The following is an 8,988-nucleotide window of genomic DNA, read 5'->3' on the forward strand; positions in this document are numbered from 1 at the left end:
GATGTATAGCATATAATCATGTACCTAAAGAGTTGAGAAGGAAGTTAGATAACAAAGGAAAGAAGATGATAATGATTGGATATAGTATTGGAGGATACAAACTTTATGATGAAGAAACAGGAAAAGTAGTAACAGCAAGAAATGTAGTGTTTGATGAGAGACCTATAAAGAAAGAAAAGAGTGTGTACTTACCTGATTTTGATGAAGAACCAGAACCTGAAAAAGAAGAATCAAAACCAATTAATATGAGTGAGGAAGAGGTTTATGAAGAAAATATAGATGAAAATAATGAAGAAATTATAGAGAGTAAGAAATGTCAGGAAAATAAAGAAAGAGGAAGAGGAAAACGAAATATTAATAAACCAAAATGGCAAGAAGACTATATACTTGATTTAAATGATGAAAGTGATGAAGTGTTATTTGCATTATTAGGTGATACAGAGAATGTTCCTCTGGATTATGAAGATATTCAATTAAGAGAGGATAGAAAGGAATGGAATAAAGCTGTGCAAGAAGAACTAAAAGTATTAGAGGAAAATGAAACATTTCAAATTGTACCAAAACCAGATGACAAGAAAATACTTGATGCTAAATGGATTTTCACAAGAAAGGATATAGGAAAGGAAAGTATATGTAAAGGGAGATTAGTTATTAGAGGATTTCAACAGGAAGGAATAATAGAAGATGTTTATTCACCCGTATTAAGATTACAGACTTTAAGAACTATTTTATCAGTAGCAGCAAATAAAGATTATGAAATTCACCAAATGGATGTAAAGGGAGCTTTTTTGTATGGAGAAATAAATGAAGAAGTATATTTACAACCACCACCAGGAATGAATGTTCCACCAGGATTTGTACTGAAATTGAAAAAATCATTATATGGCTTAAAAAAGTCACCTAAATATTGGTATGAAAAATTTAATGACACAATTACCAAATATGGATTCAAGAGATCTGATAATGACTATTGCTTATATAGTAAAGGGAATTTATACTTGCTTTTGTATGTTGATGATTTGTTGATTTTGGGTACAAATGTAAAGGATATCCAAAAGGTGAAGGAATACCTTAAAACTAAATTTAAAATGAAAGATATGGGAAATAATAATTTAATGTATCTAGGTATATCAATTAATAAAACATCTGAAGGTATTTGTATTGATCAATCAAAATATTTAATGAAGGTTCTTAAACGTTTTAATATGCAAGATTGTAAGGGTTGTGACACTCCTATGGATGTTAATTATAAATATGATGAAAATGAAATTATTGATGTATCTTATGAGAAACAGTGTCGTTCATTAATAGGATCCCTAATGTATGCCACAGTTGGTACTAGACCTGATTTAGCAGCTTCTGTGTATTACTTAAGTAGATTTCAATCTAAACCAAATGTTGATCTATGGAGAGCTCTTAAAAGATTGTTAAGATATGTTAAAAAGACTGTTAATTTTTCATTGTTGTATAAAAAGGATAATTCTAGTAAACCGTTATTAGGGTATGCAGACGCTGATTGGGCTAGAGACTCTGATAGAAAGTCTACTTCTGGATATTTGTTGAAAGTTTTTAATAACACTGTAGTATGGAAGTCTAGGAAACAAAATACTGTTGCACTAAGTACAACAGAGGCAGAATTTGTAGCTTTGTGTGAATGTATTATGGAAACATGTTGGATGATAAAACTATTAGCTGATTTGGATATTGTAATTGATAATGTTATAGTTTTTGAGGATAACCAAAGTACTATTAAATGTATAAAGAGTTATGAACAAAAGAGATTAAAACATGTAGATGTGAAATACAATTTTGTAAAGCAGAAAGTAGAAGAGAATTTGATAACTGTAAAATATATTTGTAGTAAAGAGCAATTAGCAGATATTCTTACTAAGCCATTGTGTAAAAGTGTATTTAATAAGTTATTACTAAGTGTAGGTTTGAATAATGAAAATGTATGGATTGAGGAAGAGTGTTGAGAAAGCAATCCACACATTTATGAATATGGCAACTTTATTACTCTATGTTTGATGTAGAATAAATCTCTCTGGTAGATGTCGGGTTTTTGTAATAGGAAAAATATGTCTCCTGATAAGTTTTGTAATTTGGAAATTAAATAAATATATAAATATTAATAGTGTGTATAAATATAAAAATAGTGACCTACTAAATTACTTCAAAATCAATAGTAGTGAATAGTGGTTGTTGAGATATCACTATTGAATTTTCGTGTTATCATAACGATGCAATAGTGTACCACTAATAATAATATTAATAAATCCATATAATTCTACTAATTGGAATTCCCAGTTGCACATTTCCAGTAATCTATGTATGTATGTTCGGTTGATATATTTTTAAAACATCAGTAGAGTTAACTATGATATTCTTATTATAATATCACGATACAAAGGCATGTTACAACAATATTAAAGCCATTTCCTGTCAGTACTTACAATCTCCGACATCCGAGACACACAGTGTTTTCGTATACCTTACTAATATTATAAACGCTAAAGTTATAATTGTAGATGAATTGATGTTTGATACTTTTAACACTTTTAATATAGTTTATACATCAGAATAATACATAGGCTACAAATTTCACGCGGCCACAGCTAGTACAGAATAAGTATATTTATGTCGGCAAAGGTAATAACTTCAACAATAACCTATTAAATGTCCTAATAGAAAATAACATTGACAAATTAATGAAGTTTCAATTATATTAAACCTTATCGTATATTGCATAGCAGTTATGCGGATAGGCTCGTACGTGACGTACCTACGTATATTATGAATTTACGTATATTATCCAAAGTAAAATTTATTTTATTTTATTCATTTAGGTAAACAATAATTTATACACATTATTCAGTATAACATAAATAAAGCCTGTTAAATTTTAAATTTAATCTAAGCAGTATATAACAACTTTATACAAAACAAAGAAAAAGAATTGATTAGTTAAAAATAATCGATAAAGAGTCTTATATAAGTTATATATAGAAGTTATATATATAATTTAGAGAACAGGAAAGGGTGAATATAATAAGTATTTTCGTTAAAATATAATAGTCATCTATATATACGTAAATACATATAAAAATGTGTTGTGTTATATTTATGTCAACTATAACCGCAGATTGGTATATAAAAATAAACACTCAGGTATTCCATTATAAACACATTGATTATTTACTGATATTCTTGGAACTGTTGGGAAAATGCCCTGAATGTTTTATAAACTTAAGAATGTCGACTTTGCTTACGAGAATTTTTTCTGCAGGAAAAACTAGGGAGGTTGGAATAACTTTTATTAAAGGAGACTTTGAGATAAAGTTTTGTTTGTATTAGCATTCTGTAATACAAATAAATTGAATTGAAATTGCCTTACGCAGCAAATACCGCTTATTTGCTTTGTACAATTTATAGATATGTGACGTTTTGAACCACATGATGCATCATATTTGTAACTGTGACGTATTTTCGTATAAACTCCTTCACTAATTTATTCTGTAGGCACTCAGTTCTTTGTTTCATTCATTCATGACATTTTATTAATCATATTATTGAAACATAAAATATTGAAATACAATTTATGTTATACTATGCTCACTTAATGAACAAAAATTTATGATCTACAGTATATACATATGTAGTTGTAGCGGATATTAGGATTACATGTATCCTAAGTATATAATAAACTCATAATATATACATATATATATATAGTTTTCTTAAGATTTATTTTGAATTGTAATTATCTACAATACATAACTTTTCATATTTTGCTAGAGAAACTGTCCTAAGTTTCTATAGCTAAAAGAGCATTTTTAATAATTGATAAAGTACAATTGACGTATCGATTTACTTTATGCAAAACACATAGGGAAAATGTTATATTCTTCATTTGTTTAGAATTATGTATGTGTAGCGCTGTGATAAACAGAATGAGGAACAAGGATAGACATTTATAAATTATTAAAAAAACCCTTTCAGCATTTTGGCGCAGAACCGTAAAATAATTAAAAGTACCTATGAAATGAAACGCAGAGAATAAATCTCAAGTTGTATTGCTGTACGCGACCGGGGCGACCATCATACTTATTTGTCTAATTACGTTTTGTTTGTGTCCAGTACAGAGTAAAGGCTACATTGAATGAAAAAAAGAGATTCATTTCGTTCCGCCGGTTGAAGAGTAAATTTAATTAAAGCGAAAGGGCTCTCGAGTTTTTTTCAATCTGTAAGGCTGGCCAATTAAAAAGTTGCTGAGACTTGTACCGGATAGCGACAACCGGTGTAGTATGCTCAAACTTATTCAGTGCAACTCCAGAGCAACATTAGTAATACTAGCGGCAACAAGCGCTAACTAAATATTGAAATGTACTCTCTAGTCTCTACAAATGCACTTTAGTGTTTAATTTAAAAATGTTCAATTTAAAAATGCTCTTACTTACGCTGTGGATTAATTAACGACAGTGGAGTTAACCGTAATTATGAGGTCTGAGTGGCGGGATACTGTTCATGTAGGTGTATGTACAGCATGAATATATTTCATAACGTAACCTAAATTTAAATAAATGTTTTAGTTTAGTTCGCCCCAGAGAGGCACACATTAATATGAATAATGTGTATCAAAATAGTTTATATTGCGGAGAGTAGCCATGAGTATTGTGAATTTATTTGTATTTCATGCAAAGATTTCGGAGACCCAGAATTTCATGTTTTGCATCTGTTTAGACAACTTATGTACTTTAATAGAGTGAGTTGTTTTTTTAATACTATGTATGAGATTCAAATAAGAACGGTTTGATGAGCTGGGCTTTGGATTACCATATATAATTTCGATGATATTGCATTAGAGATGTGATGGACTTAGTAACCTTAGTTATTGTAACTATATCTACATATTATAACCCCTAATTAAATAAAAGTCTACATATTATACGTAGTTAACTTGACGAGTCTTGTTTAGAGTCTATTGGTCACTAAATTATTCTTCTATCAACGCTAGCTATACATAGCTACAAAATAAATAGAATTTCTTAATGATTGACGTCAGACTTACTTCAGTAATATTTTGGTAAAATATACCAAAATATTGCGTTTTACACATATTTATTGCTGTCAATTGTTTTCTATTATAATTGACACTTTCGTATTGATAACACGTCAAGCTCTGTTACCTTTGCTTCAGTGAGCAGCAGCATTATTTTCGTGACACGTCGTTATAACGTGAATTTATACTTATATTTAGGAACATTATAACTAATGAACTAAAAAATTTATTATTAACATATTTGTTGTTATTGGTAATTGTCTTTCTAACAGTTTTATTATTTTAAGTACTATATGTACATTGGTGACTCCAGTAAAGTAGATTTAGAAAAATAATAATATAGTGACTTAATATAAAAAACACTGGCCCCAAAGAGTTGTTTGACGGTCGTTATATAACTATTATGAAGGATTGCAAGCAATTTCTAATTCATTAAATTTGTATTTGCTGTACTGTAGAGACTTCTACATCCAGCTTTATATTTTGATACTATTCCTTTTCTGAATATATGTTGTTCAATTACGTAAGTAGTATTAATATATTTATTTATGTTAAGGGTTCTCTGATACCTCTGATATTAGAGATAAAATATACCTACGTTGTTGCACGGCCCAGCGTGCAGCCAATAAGAATTATTAAAATACGTGTTTCGGAGTGTATTTGTGTTTGTCTTTGTTTGTGCTAAACCTTCTTGAACAAGTGCTTGTGAGATGCAGATAAGCATCGGATAGTATGAATTTTATCTCTTAATTAGACAAATAAACAAATATAGATATTTCATTATGAACACTTTTTTAATTGATAATTTAATTAGTATTAAATAAAGGAAGTTGTAGTTACTAGATACTTTTGTCTGTACATTTAGAGTATCCAACATGAAGATTAACTACTTCCTTAAAACTTATCTGTGCATACATGCCGCCATGAACATCACCAATGGTGTACTTTATGAAGACATTCTTATTAGTCTTAGGTTTACGACAATACAGATCATTTTCTCGAATGTTACATTACGTGGAGCTTGTAGATAAGCCTATCCAATCGTAAATTTTTTTAGTAGTAATATATTTTTCTGCCTACTTAATATAAGCAGCATATTGATGTCATATAATTCATCGATTAAGTAGGAGTGCATCGTCCCTAGTAAAATATAGTTATCTTTTTTTGTTAATTTAAGTTAATTTAGTATCAATACTGATCAAGTTTATGTGATTTGTGGAATACTGGAAGTGCTTTATCATTACATAGTATAAAACAAAGTCGCAAACGCAACTGATTTTGAAGCGGTTGTTTTAAAAGATTCAAGAGGATGGTTTATATATACAATACATATACACCCGGGCGAAGCTGGGGCGAGTAGCTAGTGTATAATAAAATATAGTGAAATTAGTAGAACTTGTATGCTTATAACGAAATTGTATACTAAATAATATGCATTATTCGTAGAGCTCACTGTACAATGGTAAACAAATATACATAAAGACCATGTAATAAAAACAAATATATTATACGAACTAATAAACGAGTCATCGAAAAATGACTATGTACTTCATTTATATGGCGGTGAAGTGGGAGCAAGAGGTATACCAGCAGAATTTCTCCATAATCTTCTAAACGGTCTAAAACCGCAGTAAGTTCTATAGATTTACTGCTAGCTGTACTAGCAGGCTCCTACCAGATTTTACTGGGTAGGGAAAGAAACACGAGCGGTGAAGGCAAGTGTTAACGTTCGGACGGAGTTTTCCTCTCTACCACATGATGGACCCGGCACCCGCACGGTGAACCTATGGAATGCTAAGAATTTTGTTGTCATTTTGTTGTCATTAATTTTTCAATTTAACTATTTATAACAATTTACATTGTGTCGAATTATTACATTGAATTTTATTACGTAGCATAACTTACAAGTAACTAGATAAATGTCTAAATTAAATTCATATAAAATAAAGGATGCGTCTAATATATAATATATATTATTACTAGTAGTGCTTATAACTTTCTATATAGATCGTCATCTATTAATGGTAATTGTAAGTTATGCTATGTAATAAAATTCAATGTAATAATTCGACACAATGTAAATTGTTATAAATAATTAAAATAATAGATGCTATTATTTTATTAATTAATTAATAAAAAATGTAGGTAGGATAATGAAAACAAAAAATTGACTAGTTCCATTATTTGGGAAGCATTTTTTACAGTTTTCTTTAATCTATATGTAGATACATATATACCAACATACTCTGTGAAAATTTTATCAAATAATCTAAACGTTTCCACGTGAAATCACGTGAAGACACAGATAGTTGTCGCGTAAAAATATAATATACATAAAGATAAATTGAAGATGTAAAGAATATAATCAATATTGGCATATTAATACTTTAAAAACAGTTTATTATAAATATTTGTAATATCGAATTTCGAGAAAATATAGATACACATACCTAATTAAATGCGTATTTCAACTCAACCGCAAGGAGCGTGTTTGTATAATTTGAAAAATACTCGGGGGAAATTAAATATACAATGTTAAGCAGCGCGTAAATAAAAGCTTAATTTATGACAATGTAAAGGTGCAAAAACAAAGGACTCGTTATCATCAAAATATTTGATGTAAAAAATGACGTAAAAACAAAAGGAATATTTCAAAGACAGTGAGTGAAAAAATTAACTCATTTTCTTTATTCTCACATTATTCTGATAACTAGACGGCTTTTCTAATTTAAATTTTTATTTTCCAGATATTCATTATTATTTTAAATGAACGCGTCTTCTTTTATTAAATAAACGCTTTCTATATGTAACCCAAATACCCGTGGATGTCTTTATTTATATTGTCTGCATGGGTAGCCTCTGTTTCACCTATATCTGCTAAGCAACTTGCTATGCAAGCTGCATTTTTCAATTTGAAAGAAATATGGGGCTATAAATAATAAATAGCCGTGGACATATCACACTGCGCCATCCAACTCCAAACTAAGCTGACTAACATGAACTATGGCTACAAGATACATACGTAAATATTCAGATACATTCAGACCAATTTAAGCAATCATACAAATACAATTATATGTATAGATTTATGCGCCTGGTCATTAATAAGCCAGTAATATGATTTATATATTGCTATCGTATTAATCTCAAATTTTAATTATCTCCATATCTTCTCTTAAAATCTCTGAAGGTTTCAATTGCTCACTCATCAGACTCATTTGATTTTTATTACTTACTTATTTTATATACGATAGTGGTAATCAAGCATCAGCAACCTATCTAGTGGTAAATGGTTATCCTAGTACTAAAACCATCACGGGTGCCACGTGTTTTGCCGACACTTAAGAAACCTTAATACCTTCTTGAAAAACACCATGTTATAGTCTCTAGAAAAACCTCGTCAGGTAGTTCATTTCACAATCTAAGTGTACACAGGAGGAAGATATTGACCACGACTAGCTCTGAAACAGCACTGTCCGAGGCCACTTTTTTTCCAACCTCTAGTTCAGAGCCATAACACACAAAGCCTCAGTCCTCAAGAATGTCAACATATCTGCATTCGTTACCACATACATCACAATGTTTCTCTTATCATATCTATGGCATTATTCAAATGCATACGTACCCGTCTGTTATTTATTACTTAGGTCATCATGTTGTAATGTACATTTTTAAAATATTTAAAATATATATTTGCTTGGTTTTATTAAAATAAACTGATATACCTGCATATATTATATTACACTAAAATTAATAAAGCCAGAACTTTTTATGATTTAAATTACGATGTTATAAAAAGTTCTGGCTTTATTAATTTCAATAAAACACTTCAACCTTTTGTTTTTGCTTTATTTATGTTAAATTAATTTGAAACTAGCAGTTTTTCACGACTTTGTCGTCACAATATGCCGACGTTGGGCGGAAAGGGG

Source organism: Achroia grisella, unplaced genomic scaffold (genome assembly GCF_030625045.1).
Source record: "Achroia grisella isolate CSIRO2021 unplaced genomic scaffold, CSIRO_AGI_Agris_v1 utg1179, whole genome shotgun sequence".
NCBI lineage: Eukaryota > Metazoa > Arthropoda > Insecta > Lepidoptera > Pyralidae > Achroia > Achroia grisella.